Source organism: Malaclemys terrapin, chromosome 19, assembly GCF_027887155.1.
Source record: "Malaclemys terrapin pileata isolate rMalTer1 chromosome 19, rMalTer1.hap1, whole genome shotgun sequence".
Lineage (NCBI taxonomy): Eukaryota > Metazoa > Chordata > Testudines > Emydidae > Malaclemys > Malaclemys terrapin.
In genome coordinates, this window is record NC_071523.1 from 22,829,643 (window position 1) to 22,845,328 (window position 15,686).

The 15,686-nt window shown below is 45.1% G+C and overlaps 1 protein-coding gene across 8 annotated transcripts in view; it reads left to right on the forward strand.

The window, feature by feature from the left end:
• Window positions 1-15,686, forward strand: part of CAMTA1 (calmodulin binding transcription activator 1) — a 668,552-nt gene that overhangs the window by 591,177 nt on the left and 61,689 nt on the right. Inside the window, exon 1 of one of the 8 annotated variants that reach the window (XM_054008963.1) lies at window positions 1,096-1,185. The exons of the other annotated variants lie outside the window; for them this stretch is intronic. The gene's annotated coding sequence lies outside the window, so the exon portion shown is untranslated. Of the gene's footprint in view, window positions 1-1,095; window positions 1,186-15,686 lie in introns of those variants that run through there. 8 annotated transcript variants of the gene reach the window in all.

Genomic DNA, 15,686 nt, shown 5'->3' on the forward strand with positions numbered 1-15,686 from the left:
GGTGCGGGGTTTGGGAGCTGCAGGCAGGGGCTGTGGAGGGGCGGGGTGGGGTACGGACGGGAGGGGGGCGGGCAGGGCGTGCGGGAGGTAACGGCGGGTGCGGGAAGCCCCCCGGCGCCACGGCCAGGGTTTGTCATAATGCGGGCGGGCCCGGGCGGCTGCATTGCGGGCTCGCGGCGGGGGCGGCCGGGGGGGGTGTTTACCTGGACACGTGCGCGGCGGCCGGGCATGGGGCTGCCGGCGGCTCCGCGCGGCGCGGCGCGGCGCGGGCCGGAGGTGCGGGGCGGGGGCAGCGCGGGGCTCTGCGGCAGGGCTGGTGCAGCGGGGGGAGCAGCGCGCCCCTCCCCAGCCCCGCCGCGGCTGCTCCCGGAGGTAGGTGCGCTCGGCGCGGCTCCTGCAGCCGCCAGCCGGTCGGTCGGAGGGACCCGGAGCCCTGTGTCTCGCCGGGCGCGGGGGAGCCGGAGCGGGGAGCGGGGGATGGAGCCCGGCGCGCGGGGCGAGTGAGTTGCGCGGGGCCGGGCGATCGTTGGTCCCTACGCCCCGTTTTGCCGCGTGCCGGGGCCTGTCCCGGGGCCGCGGGGGCGTTAGACGGACCCGGGTTTGAGTCTCGTGGGAGACCCCGGACCCGCGGGGGCCGCGCCGGGGATCGGGGCTCGGGGCCGGGACCCACTTGTTGCGCGGGACGCGAAACACGCGCGGCGCCGCCCGAGTGGCCGCAGCAGCGTCCCGGGGCTCGGCCCCGCAGGGGGCTCGGGGAAGGGCCGGGGCCGGGCGGGCGGCGGGGCCCCGATCCCGGGAGCGGTCACTGCCCTGCCGCGGCAGGTTCGTACCACGCGCTTCCCTCAAACTTCCCCGCGTCGTGGCGCGTTTCCCCCGCCGGGCCGGGCCGGGCCGAGCCGCTCCCCTCCCCGGGCTGGACACCGGCCCCTGCGCTGGCGGGCGGCGGAGCTCGGGAGCCCCCGGCCCGGCCTCTCACCGTGGCCCCGGGTTCAGCCCGACTGTAAACACGGCGAGGTGATGTCATCATTCCCGCTCCTGATTGGCCTGAGCTGCGCACGTGAGCGTGGGGCCGGGGGGCGGGGGCGGGTTCGGGCTGTCGCGGCTTCAGGCGCTCGTCGCCCCCCCGCCATGAGACGCCGCGAAGCTGAGGCCGCCGCGCGCTCCCCGTGTGGCGTCCGTGTGCGGGTTTGTCGTGTGTGTGTGTGTGTGTGTGTGGTTGTGTGGGTGTGTGTGGGGGGGACAGCAGGGGTCACAGCTCCCGACGGGGCGTTGCCCCGCGCCCTGGTCCCCGGCCCGGCATTTTAACGGGGAGGAAAGTCGTGGGGCGGCGGTGCGGGGCAGACAGACGGGGTAGGGGCTGCCCCATCCGCCCGCCTCTGGAAACCTCCCCGGGATGGTGGCGCTGGCTTAGTTCCGTTGTGGTGGACTCCCTGTGGGGTAGTTAAGGATATAACCGAAGGGTGTTTAAAAAGTCTCATCTAAGGTACTGGTCTGTCTGAAAAGAAAATAAACTTGATCTCTATAGCTATCTGTGTATAGCAACAGTGACATGTTTGGTATCCAAGTTAAATTACCAGCGAGAGCTGAAATACAAACGAACTGTGTTGTGGGACCATAGGTGAAGCTATACAACTCTAAGTAATGTATTCATTCTCAGATTGTACCATGTAGCTTTTAAGTTCAGTTGTTCAGTATTAGTCCTCTTGCATTTTTGATTCCTTTTTAAGTTGCCAGTATTTCCCCAACACATTTGTTGTGGGAATGCCCTTGGGCTCTTGTCTTTAAGAATATTTCCTTACCCACAATCACAAACGGAACTGAAGCTTTCATCCTGAACTAGAAATGCTGCTACAGATCACTTTATTAGGGAACACACATTATTTAAATACTTTTAACTTGCTATGTTATTTGATATGGGTTCTTATTTAAATAATATAAGCTAGAAAAAGCTGCCTCAAACACCAGTATGGGAGACATCCAGTAGTCACTAAGACATGCCCCCTATATGTTTAGTAGTTTGTATCATTTTTGTTTATATAGCGATGCTAAAGTTTGAAATAATGAAATTAGTGTTTTCACTACATTTAAATGTGTAGCACTTTAATGGCTTTTTTGGGTGCATGAATGAATCCTGAATACATGATGGTGCATTCAGACATTTTGTCTGTTTTTTGTTTAATGCTGCTTAAGAGTCTGCTGAATTTTGAGGTGTTTAGCTGACAGCATTTGTGTTTTTCATATTAGGGGTGTGTGTGTATTGGAACGATGTTCTGAAGTAGTTTAATGTATTAGTTTACCAAAATTAGAACAAAATTTGTACAGGGAGAGATAGAGAGACTCTGTGTTTGCAATCTCCTTTATATTATTTTGAATAATAAACAAAGACCATCTCTGGAAGGAGGCAAGTATTTATCATGTTCTCATTGCATTTGTGTAAGAAAACAAAAATTGTACAAGAGAACTTCAGTGTCAAATGATGTTGGGTAACCATGAGCATCTGTGTTCTTCTTTTGCATGAATAGGAGGAATAAGGAAACCTCGTGTATATTTTAAATATTTTTTCCAGGCCTGCCCCTTGCCGTTTTGTTGAGTCACTGCTGGTCTCACATTTTTAAAGGACTCCATCCTACTTTGGTGTTTTTGTCTGTTGATATTGTTCATTGAATATTTATACTTTGTGAAACTTGTACAAAATTCGTAGAAAATATTCCCTTTCACCAATAAATATAGAGCTACACAATTTATTTTAATTGCTTTTAGGATTTTAAGACATGCACTGAATAGAGCTAGAAATTTGGGATTTCCCTCTAATAAAATTGCTCCTTACAAACCACTTCCATTTGAGAATGAGGCTTAAATTTCAAGAGATTAATAGAAAAATTGGTCAAAATATTTTAGTGATTTCACACAACATATTGTAGAAGTTAGTTGGTAAACTTTGTCAGGTGTAAAACTGCATATAGGACTCCTGATTTAAATATTTATATTACTGTTGCACCCATGGGCCCTGATGTGAAATAAAGAGCCCTGGAGGAGAAGACTGAGCACCTGTAGCTGTGTGGGGCTGCCAGGACAATCACGCAACAGCCTAATACACAAAAGAAAGCTCCCTGCAAATGTAAATAACTGAGTTGAGTGCTCTGGAAAACTTAAATTGAAATCTGTAAATAAGAGATGAAATCCTGGTCCCATTGACTTTCACCAAGGAGTTTAGACTCTTTCAGCCTATAATAAATTCAGGGCAAACTTCCTCTCAGGCTCTGTTACCCAATGCAAACATCAGCTTTTGGTGTTAAACAGATTATTTTATATAACGGATTATTCAATCCTTTCCAAAATATTTCAAAGTATAAAAAGTTAGTGCTTGAATATTATGCTCTAGAAACATTCAAAGCACTAAAAGGATAGGGATGAGTAATATCCCTCACACTGTTTGGTACACTAAAATATAAATGTTTATCAAAGCTACAAGCTGAATATGGAGAAGTCTCCTAATAAGACACAGACCTACAGCCTCTGAATTTGTGCTGGTTTTACCATCCTCCTGAAATAGTAGGCAGCCACAGTTTTGTTTTCACTGAATAGTCAATCCGCTCCTTCTAGTCGTAGGCACAGATCTGTAAAGGTATTTAGGCATTACTGCACTCAGTGTCGCAACTCCTAGCAGATTTAGGAGCCTAAATCTCATTTTAAGAAGTCGACAGTTGATAGTATTTAGGCTCCCAAGTGCCTAAATCCCTTTTGATAATGAGATTTAGGTTCCTAAACCAGCTAGGCCTTGCATCTTTGAGTGCAGCAACTCCTAAAATCTGAGCATTAGTGCTTTAAGGTGTAAATAGGTTGAAGCTGTAGCAGGTACCTGCTTACAGCAGCTATGAACAGCACAACTAAACTTCTCTTCATTATGTGGTGTAAGCTGATGGGCTGACCATCACACTCCAGACAATGGCTGAGTTCCAGTTCCTTTGCCCAGGGCTTTTCATAGAATCATAGAAATATAGGGTTGGGAGGGACCTTGAGGGTCATTAAGTCCAGCCCCCTGCACTGAGGCAGGACCAAGTAGACCTAGACCATCCCTGACAGGTTTTTTGTCCAACCTGTTCTTAAAAACCTCCAATGATGAGGATTCCACAACCTTTCTTGGAAGCTTTTCCAGAATTACTTTTATAGTTAGAAAGTTTTTCCTAATAGCTAACCTAAATGTCCCTTGTTGCAATGCAGACTAAGCCCATTCCTACTTGTCCTACCTTCAGTGGACATGGAGAACAATTGTTCACTGTCCTCTTCATAACAGCCCATTAAAATATTGGAAGACGGTTATCAGGTTGCCCCTCTGTCTTTTTTTCTCATGACTAAACATGTCCAGTTTTTTCAATCTTTCCTCGTAGGTGAGGTTTTCTAAACCTTTTATCTTTTTTGTTGCTCACCTTTGGACTCTTTTCAGTTTGTCCACATTCTTCCTAAATTGTGATGCCCAGAATTGGACATGATATTCCAACTGGGACCTCACCAGTGCTGAGTAGAATGGGACAATTACATCCTGTGTCTTACATACAACACTCCTGTTAATACGCCCCAGAATCATATTAGCCTTTTTTGCAATTGCATCACATTGACGACTCCTATTCAGTTTGTGGTCCACTATAACCCCCAGACTCTTTTCAGCAGTACTACCACCTAGACAGTTATTCCCCATTTTGTAGTTGTGCATTTGATTTTTCCTTTCTAGGTGAAGTACTTTGCATTTGTCTTTATTGAATTTTCATCTTGCTGAATTCAGACCAATTCTCCAATTTGTCATGAATTTTAAACCTGTCCTCCAAAGTACTTGCAACCCCTCCCAGTTTGGTCTCATCTGCAGATTTTATCAGCATAGGTTGTTAACTTAGAACCTAAGATTCAAAACAAATTAACCCAAACAGTCTCGCGGCCCCTAGGACCACGTCCAGCCCTTAGTTGGGAAGGTCTGTAGAGCACTGGAGACAAGGCTTCTCCCTCCTCTCAGGCCTTGTGTTTGACAAGTGTAGAGTCCCTTCCCTGATCCTGAGTCGGTTCTGTCTGCTCCCCTTCCGAAAGGTATGTCTGTCCAGCAAAGGAAGGTGTGATTATAGCAGGAGTAAGCTAGCTTTGCTTTGATACCCCCAGTAGCTAGATTAATGAGGATATGGCAGCAAGACTTCAGCGTGGGCTAGCCACTCCAGTACAGCTCCACCAAGGAACCTGCGTACGTACTTGGGTTGCTAGCTTGTGCTGTAGCCTCTGCCGCTACAGACTAGCAACCCGAGTATGTACGGTACCATGGCTCCTCAGCAGGGCTGTACTGGGGCAGCTAGCCCACACAGAAGTCCATGCTGCTACATGTTCACTACTACTGTTACCCATGCTAGTGGGTGTGCCTACTCACTCTGCAGTCACACCTTCACTTGCAGTGTGACATACCTAAGGCTATGTCTACCCTGCAATTAAAAGCTGGCTGGCCTGGGCTAGCTGACTCAGACTCATGGGGCTTGGGCTGTGGAGCTGTTTAACTGCAGTGTAGATGTCTGGGCTTGGTCTGGAGACCAGTCTCTAGGACCCTGAAAGGTGGGAGGGTCCCAGAGCTCAGGCTGCAGCCAACCCGGATTGTCTACATCTCAATTAAACAGCCCTGCTGGAGTCCAGCCGCCGATGGCCAATTGCAGTGTAGACATACCCTAAGACGCAGAAAAGCCATATATGAAAATTCCTGTTAGGCACATGACTAGGAGCAGGTGACCTACAACTACAGTTCCCAGTTGTAAAGGGATGTGCACATGTGCCCCAAGGCATTTCTACACTTAGATTTATATACCTATCCAGACATGTTGACAGTTGGAGGTTCGCTCAGATCTTAGAATCTGAAGTACAGAATCCATCTAAATTTATTCTGTGTGATGCTGGGGAATACTGTCCAGAGGAGCAAATACTTGTGAAAACTGTTCATTAACTATTAGTATTATCCTATTGGTATCCCTAATTCGGTCTTGTTAAATTCTTTTGCATAAGACCTGGTGATACTAATATTGTGCTAACACTATTGCTACTGTTCTCTTCACAAGCATTTGTTCCTCCAGAGAGAATTCCTCAAGGACAGTCCGTCCAGATAGAATTCACAGGGATCGTATGACTGTATAGAAGTGTTTTGCAAGTCTTTTAAGATAAATTGCAGGGTAATCTATCATTAGGGCCCTACCAAATTCACGGTCTATTTTGATCAATTTCATGGTCATAGGCTTTTAAAAATCCTCAGTTTCAGAGTTGCAGGTATTTACATCTGAAATTTCATGGTTATAGCCATGGGGTCCTGATCAAAAGAGTGTTGTGGGGGAGGTCACGTTATTGCACCCTTCTGTGCTGCTGCTGATGGAGGAGCTGCCTTCAGAGCTGGACAGCCAGAGAGAAGCGGGGCATGGTATACGGGGTTATTCCTTTTTGGGCAGGAGCAGGGCCGGCCTTACGAGCGGGTGACCGCCCAGGGCCTTGTGGCCAGGGGGTGCTGTGGTCCCCCACCGTCCAGCCAGTCCAAGGCACTTTAAATGCCTGTGCACTGGACCCAGAGCTGGGGCGGGCAGAGCTGAGGGCAAGGGTGACAAACCTTTGTAGAAGTGGGAGGGGGGGTCACTGTACAGGCAGTAGCCACAGAGCTGCTTACAGCCCAGGGAGGTTCCCAGAGGTGGGTCTGACCTGGCCCAGAGAGTGGCCACTGCAGGAGAAGAGGAAGTCAGGATTAGCAGCTGGAGCCCGGCACATGGTAGGAGCCCTAGCTGGCGTGCCCCTGGTCCTGCCCCTCCCCAGCAGATTTCACAGTGAAGACCAGATTTCACCATCTGTCATGTGTTTTTCATAGCTGTGAATTTGGTAGGGCCCTATCTATATTATAGGAGCAAAGACTGAGTAATATTGTAGTAAACTGTCCTGCATTGGACTGAGTAGTATCTCTGAGCTCTGGTCAAGTGAAAAAAATTCTCTAAGTTATAACTGTCCTGCATTGGCCACAAGTGTGTATTAGATGATCTAATGCTGCATGTCTTGACCTGTTTGCTTTATTAGTTTCCGGAAAACAGGGGGGGGAAAATTCTTATGTCCATAAAAGAATGGTTCTGTGATCAAACCCCAGTTACCACTGGTAGGTTCCTTTGGCTGCAGAATTTGAACACGAGCATTTGAGTTGCTAGTTGGCAGCAGTGTTCCCTTTACATTTTTGTGATGGTTGAACCTCAAACCTGAGAGATTCTCCTGTGGAAAACTGTCGATTCTAATAATCCAAGCTCCCATCAGGAGGAGTGGTGCCTGTACCTTAATTTGTACAAAGTGCTGTTTCATAGCTTCTGGTTTGAGAGGAACTGCAGAAGGTTTCCTCATTTTTTTTAATGAAATTATAGGTAGCCTTCAGGACAGAAATAGCATACTTAGAATGTTGCATTATTCAATCCCAGCAGCTCTTTCTTCCAGTGCAGGTGAGTGAGACATAGATTCATAGACTCATAGGACTGGAAGGAGCTTCAAGAGGTCATCTAGTCCAGTCCCCTGCACTCATGGCAGGACTAAGTATTCTCTAGATCAATGCTTCTCAAAGTCAGGCTGCCACTTGTGCAGGGAAAGCCCCTGGCGGTCTGGGCTGGTTTGTTTACCTGCTGCGTCCGCAGGTTTGGCTGATCGCCGCTCCCAGTGGCCGCGGTTCGCCGCTCCAGGCCAATGGGGGCTGCGGGAAGGGCGGCCAGCATGTCCCTCGGCCCGTGCCCCTTCCTGCAGCCCCCGTTAGCCTGGAGCAGCGAACCGCGGCCAGTGGGAGCTGTGATCGGCCGAACCTGCGGACGCGGCAGGTAAACAAATGAGCCCGGCCCACCAGGGGCTTTCCCTGAACAAGCAGTGGACCGGCTTTGAGAAGCACTGATCTAGACCATCCCTGACAGGTGTTTGTCTAACCTGCTCTTAAAAATCTCAGTGATGCAGATTCCACAACCTCCCTAGGCAATTTATTCCATTGCTTAACCACTCTGACAGTTTTTCCTAATGTACAATCTAAACCGCCCTTGCTGCAATTTAAGCCCACTTCTTCTTGTCCTATCCTCAGAGGTTAACAAGAACAATTTTTCTTCCTCCTCCTAGTAACAACCTTTTATGTACTTGAAAACTGTTATGTCCACTCTGTCTTCTCTTCTCCAGACTAAACAAACCCAATTTTTTTCAATCTTCCCTCATAGGTCATGTTTTCTAGATCTTTAATAATTTTTGTTGCTCTTCTCTGGACTTTTTTCAATTTGTCCACATCTTTCCTGAAATGTGGCACCCAGAACTGGACACAATACTCCAGTTGAAGACTAATCAGTGCGGAGTAGAACGGAAGAATTACTTCTCGTGTCTTGCTTACAACAGTCCTGATAATACATCTCAGAATAATGTTTGCTTTTTTTTTGCAACAGTGTCACACTGTTCACTCATATTTAACTTGTGATCCACTGTGATCCCCAGATCCCTTTCTGCAGTACTCCTTCCTAGGCAGTCATTTCCCATTCTCAACCTTCTTCATAACATGGATCATATCTTAATGAGTGTCTATCGGCCAACCCTCATCCAGTTCACAGTTCCACAGAATCCCTGTAGCAACTACAGCAATTGCTTTTAAATGGAAGAGTAGCATTAGAAAAGTTTTTAAAGTGTTTTAGCTACCTTTAATGCAGGGGTACCTGCAAACAGGAAGGATGTGACCAGTTCTTTTCAGGCATTGGAATAGGCAGTTTGACAGTAAATGTACTTTCACCATCTTACCTGATACCTTACTGCAGCTCTTTAAACTGGCTTGTGTGGTCACTGCACCAGAGGTGTCTTTTCACACCCTTGAGTGAGAAAGTTGCAGCGCTGTAAATTGCCAGTGTAGACAAGCCCTTACTCTGGAGGGGATCTAGTAACTTAAAAATGAAAAAGCCTGCCAGACCTATTAGCACAACATTGAAACTGTTAAAGAGCCATTCAAGTGGTAATGAAGCCATTTGCCAAATCCCAGGTATGTACTGTCAGTTTCTGAATTTACTGACAAAAACAGTTGTGCATGACTGTAATATTTACTCAGAACATATTAGTCTACAGGACCTTAGTTTAAAATTTGCTTTAAAAATATTTCATTAGTGAGTTGGTGAAAATCATAAAATCACATCTCTTAAAAAATTCTTGCATCGATTTTTAGATGCACAATCATCTTTAGCCTTAAATGCTTGGATCTTCAGACATATATTTTTTTTAAAATAAATCCTTCAAAAGACCACCCTTATCTAAAATACACATTTTAATTTTAATTACTATAGTAAAAAAATTTGCTTCCAAAGTCTTCCTGTCCTTTCTGTCCATCCCTTTCTCCTTTCACCTCTCCCCCGCCCGGTTGAAGGGAGCCCTTAAAGGGACAACGCCCCTTTCCTTCCAGATAGCTGGACAAAGAGTTCCCTTTCTTTACTTCTGACTATCTGATGAACTAGTTTTAAGAGAACCCTCCAGCAAAATCAGTACCTTAGTAAGATATAAAATCCTTTGTTATGCCTAAAATCTTTGGAAACTTTTTTGAAGTTGGTGAAATTTCATAAACATGTTTATTGTTATGGAGATCACACAAAGTAAATTAGTTTCCCTTTTTCTAAAAGCAATGAACATTGTTATGAACACACTAAACCTCTGTGACTGATTAATTTAAAATAATGTCTTTGTTTCAGTGAGTTAAATATGAAGTAAGCTGGAATGATTACTTTATGAAGGCTTAAGAATACATTTAAAATATAAAATCAGCTTAGAAATACTGATTAAGGAAATGTAAAACAGAGAAGAATTGCATCATGTATTCCATAATATTTAATGTTGTATTCAGCAAGACAGCTGACTCTCTCTTACTACAAAGTTTTTGGAAATAAATCTCTGATGCTTCGTAGGGCCCCATAAATCCTAAGGACGGCCCTGTTCTCTTCTGAATCAAAAAACAAGATTCTCTTATCATGCTCGACAGCAGAAGAAATAGGTCATTATATATTTACTGTCTAATGGTGAAGTTTAGATTATTTCTGTAAAATACCTGCACAGCCTCACCTGGCTACGGGGTCACATTTCTAGAGCACCTTCTAGTGCGAAAGGAACTGCCCACCTACTAAGAAGTTCCAGTGAGGCAAGTTTCACTGCATTCTCCAGGTCCGGTTTTTTGGCCTCATTCTCCTAGAACTACATTTATTCACCAAAGGCTCAATCCTGTGACGTGTTAAGTGCCTCAAACTCCCATTAGAGACAATAGGAGCAGAAACAGTTCAGCATCTTGTAGAGTTCAGCTCCAAAGTGTGTATTTGATCCAAGAGTTAAGCACTTGCCTTCAGGATATCTAGAGTCCAACAAAGAATGTAGTGAGAAGGGATGAAAATGCATGAAAAGAGCAGGCATATGGTGTCAGAACTCCCCAAGGATCTCGGATACATTGGGATGTATCTGCCATGTACATTGGCCAAACCGGACAGTCTCTACGCAAAAGAATAAATGGATACAAATCAGGCATCAAGAATTGTAACCTTCAAAAACTAGTAGTAGAGCACTTCAGTCTCCCTGGACACTCAATAACAGACTTAAAAGTCACCATTCTTCAACAACAAAACTTCAAAAACAGGCTTCAACGAGAAACTGCAGAACTGGAATTAATTTGCAAACTTGACACCATCAAATTAGGCCTGAATAAAGACTCGGAGTGGCTGGGTCACTACAAAAAATAATTTTCCCTCTGTTGTTATTCACCCCTTCTTGTCAACTGTTGAGAATGGGTCATATCCACCCTAATTGAATTGGCCTCGTTAGCACTGACCCCCCAGTTGGTAAGGCAACCCCCATCTTTTCATGTGCTGTATATTTATTCCTTACTGTATTTTCCACTCCATGCAGCTGACAAAGTGGGTCATATCCCATGAAAGCTTAGTCTCTAAGGTGCCACAAGGACTCCTCGTTGTTTTTACTGATACAGACGAACACGGCTGCCACTCTGAAACCAGACACATTTCGGTTTCCAGCAGATAAACAAGCTGTCAGTGATAAGCTCTTTCGGGCAGGACTGTCTCTCATTGTGTATATTTACAACACCTAGCACAATGGGCCACTAGGGCCTTGGCTACACTCGCGGATTCACAGCGCTGCCGCGGCAGCGCTGTGAAGCGCGAGTGTAGTCGCGCCGCCAGCGCTGCAAGAGCTCTCTCGCAGCGCTGCAAGTACTCCACCTCTCCGAGGGGAATAGCTTGCAGTGCTGCGAGCGAGCGTGCAGTGCTGCAGGCGCTGATTACACTGGCGCTTTACAGCGCTGCAGTCGCTGCGCTCGGGGGGGGGTGTGTTTTTTCACACCCCTGAGCGCAGCAAGTGCAGCGCTGTGAATTGCCAGTGTAGCCAATGCCTAGGCCTGGTGACAATACTAAGAAATAATGGAAAGTAATTTCAAACCACTTTTGTCTAAGGTTAAAGAAAATAAATGCTTCAGCAGAGAGACTAAACTTCCAGAAAAAACGGGAGAGCTAGCAGTGTCCAGCACGGGGGTCTATGAGGAGATGAAGGGAACTGACCCCATTTCAGTTTTATTTATTTTAGAAAATGGGTACCACCTCCGCATTTAGATACCAGGGTGATAGCTTAAATACCTTGGATAAACAACTGGTATCCCAAATAGGGACTCAATTACATGTTGACTGAAACTGCTGAATCCCTAACTAGACAGGAGACCCTGTGATCCAGAGAGAGAATGAACCCTGGCATTCACTCATAAGAAAGAGAACATGCTAAAATTCCCCTGCCTGGAACCAAGCCCAAAAGGAAAGAGGACCAGGAAGGGACACGCATGTTGCAAGGCTGTGGCGGTGTGGCTTGGAAGGATTCAGTTTTAATCTGTAAATGTTGAGAAATGTCATAGAATCATGGAATATCAGGGTTGGAAGAGACCTCAGGAGGTCATCTAGTCCAGTCCCCTGCTCAAAGCAGGACCAACACCAACTAAATCATCCGAGCAATGTCTCTTTCACTGTTCACATACAAACCGACCAATTTCCACTGATGATAATTGAAATGTACAGCTAGGCCAAGTAAGAAAAATTCTACTTGAGAACTTACTAGATTTTGATTTAAGGCTATTTACTATGTGTATATTGACATGTGATGTTGACAATTTGTGTTTTAACTGTTTGTTATAAAGCTTTAACTTTTTGAATCGCAGTGGTTACTGTCATTACATAATTATAGTCTGACACCCCGTCCCCAATTGTCTGACTCCCTCTCCCATCACTTCCTGCAATTCTGAAAATTTAAATTGATAAAAATTGAAAAAACGATTAAAAATAAACATCTGTAGCCATCGAAATTATTTAAAAAAAAAATCAAATTCTGCCAAACATAGTTATAACCAGTGAAACTTAGAATATGGTGTGATGGAAACAATACCCATGTGGGATGCTGAGAGCACAAGACTTTATTGGACCAGAGAGAGAGAGCACAGATTTATTTGAGTTTTTGGGAGGCTCAGACAGGGAAGATACAAAATGTAATTGTTCTCATCATTTTCCATTGAGGTTTACTTTAAACATAAGTGCATATATTGCTCTGCAGTACTGTTAAGCCTGCAAGGAGCTCTCTTATATATGCCAAGACTTTGAGAGTAAATCATCCCTGTCAGAGAACTTTGTGGGATTTTATAATCTGTAATCTGCTCTAGTTTTTCCAAAAGAATGATAAACCACAGTGAGAACAGATTTGACAAAGGAGAACTTGGTATGCCAGTGCCGTTTCCCACACAAAGTGGAGAGGTCGGAGAATAGGTCTTTTAGGACTCTGACTGTTGTGTATCTTCAGATTTCAGAAAATATATCAAGTTCCTTGCTTCTCTTGCAAAAGTTTAGCCAGATGTCTCATTGAGATGGGTGAGAGCAGTGGAAGAACTCAGTTTGCGTTTGTTAAAAGACTAAAAAGTTTAAAGTCCAAAAACTAAGACCTAGGATGCACTAAAGAGGCTTGGGGAGTGTTAGCTATCAAGCCTGTGCCTGCCTGCCTTTGCTGTGTTCTCAAAGAGATACATGGCTGCCCAGGTAAGTCTCTTGCACACTGGGCCTGAGTAGCTATACTCAGGACTGCATAGTGATATAATAAACACATAGCTTCACTTATCAGTTTAATGTGTGCGCTGTTGGGTTTTTGTACTGTGAGATGTTTAGTCCTGTGATATTGCATGAATATAACAGACCTGAGCATGGTCTCCAAGTTCTTAGTGCTCACTGAGCAGGCAACTATACAGAAACCTCTGAAGTGAGGAAGACAGGAGAGGTTTTTAATAGCAAAATAGGAAATAGCACAGGATTGGTGGACTTGAGCTTCTGGAGTGATGCAAAGTGTTGTGGCAGATCCTGTCAGGCGGCGTCACTCATGAAGAAATGCAGGATACATTATGTTAAATTTTGACAAAATTGTTTTTAACTTTGACTCTCTCTCTCTCCCGTGTTTGTATTTGTGCTTCACAGCATTGATTTTTTTTTTTTTTTGGAGGGGAGGCGGGACAGTAAAGGTTTTCATCAGAGCTCCAAATAAAATGCCTAATGATTGAGCATTACTGCTTAACTCCTTTGCATCCAATGCTGTTGCTTCTCTCTGCTTGATAATATTTTGACTAAATGTCTCACAACTGTATCTGAAGGGTCAGCAGAACAGGACCAGTTTTTATCATCTTTTGGGACTTCCCTCCAACTATCTTATATTTTCCTGTGTCCATTGTGAAGATTAAGATTGAAATCAGTTGCCCAAAAGATGTGCTGTGGCTCTGGGGAATTTTTTTTCTTGTTGGGATTATGTATGTATGCATTTATTTATTTATTTATTTATGGGTCTCGGTTGTATTTGATACAGTACAAAAACAGATACATCTGTGTCCCAAACATTTGGAAGTCTGCCAAACAAATCTTCAGTACTTGGGTCATCAATAAATAAAAGAACCTGTATGAGCAGAAAATGTGATGTTTTCTATTTTCCTGATTTTTAATAGGTGCTATTATAACTACCTTTTTTACATCTAGAAAAGTTTAAAATGGTTGAGAAATACACTGGTTTAAAGCTAAATTAGCTACAAGGAGAGAAAAAGTTATGTCTGGTTAGTTACAATGAGCAGGGCAGAGCTCTTTACCCAAAGCAATGTGTTCTCTTGGCCAGGGCCGGCTCCAGGGTTTTGGCCGCCCCAAGCAGCCAAAAAAAAAAAAAAAAAGCCACGATCGCGATCTGCGGCGGCAATTCGGCGGAAGGTCCTTCGCTCCGAGCGGGAGTGAGGGACCGTCCGCCGAATAGCTGGATCTGCCGCCCCTCTCCGGAGTGGCCGCCCCAAGCACCTGCTTGCCAAGCTGGTGCCTGGAGCCGGCCCTGCTCTTGGCATCTTTCAGTGAATGCATACTTGCTACTGCTTATTATCTGTGGAAACTTTGCCTTTTCCTGAACCTGTTCAACTTGAAGACATTAAAGAGGAAAGAAAAACACTTAAACATCCATTTCTGTGGTATAGAATCTGTGCATATTGCGTTTCCCATGGTGATGCTATTATTGTTACATGTAACATTGGATGAACTGTGTTTATAACAAAGAACTAGTGAAGTTGTGAGACAAACTGCCACAATCAAAGTAGTTCAAAGTTAAGAGGAACTATCGTTATCGTGGTGCCTAGGGTTTGCATATTGTCCTGTACAATATATTACATGAGATCTCACAGATTTGTTAGGCCCCTGCAGAACTGGGATAAAATGTATCATTTAGGGGTACAGCATCACCCTTCCTTTTTTTTTTTTTTTTTTTAATGCAGCTTCCAAATTGCAGGAAGCAGCACCGGTCTGGCAAAGTGGTCAGCTTATTCAAACATGTGAGGTGAGACTTTCTGGTGTGTGTCATCTTCCTGAACCCAATCTTCTTTTAAAATTGTCAGTGAGATTGAGGTTGCAGAGATGCATTAAAGGTAAAACTTGTAGAAATCTAGATTTCTATTTTAAATATTTTATATTTTATTACTGGGTTCAAAAAAGAATTTGATAAGTTCGTGGAGGATGGTCCATCAGTGGCTGTTATCCAAGATGGTCAGGGACACAACCCCATTCTCTAGGCATCCCTAAGCCTCTGACTGCCAGCAGCGGGGACTGGACATCAGGGGATGGATCACTTGATATTTACCCTGCTCTGTTCATTTCCTCTCAAGCATCTGGCTCCAGCTACTGTCAGTAGACAGGATACTGGGCTAGATGGACCGTTGGTCGGATCCAGCATGGTTGTTCTTGTGTTCTTATTTTATGCTATAATTAGAAATATGGTGAGTTCCATTAGGCTATCTTGGGTACATTGAGGATATGGAATGTCGGGGGCTGCTATCACAAAGGTTCTTGAGTCAGTTGTCTGCTCCTAAAACAAAAGTACACACATGATCCTCCATGTAATACAAACAAGAAACGTATGTCCTGTAAGGCAGGTAAGCTCTGCTTAGGTATATTGACGATGTCCCTCCAACCACGACTGCAGCCATATCCCAGTGTAGGGAGTTAGCAGCCTTTCATTTCATTTCTGTTGTCAGGAGGAAATCACTGGTGTAAGTGCTCCTCCCCTTGTTGCATTGACTTTTTTTTTTTTTTTTTTAAATAAGTGGTACCCTCCCTTGCAGAACA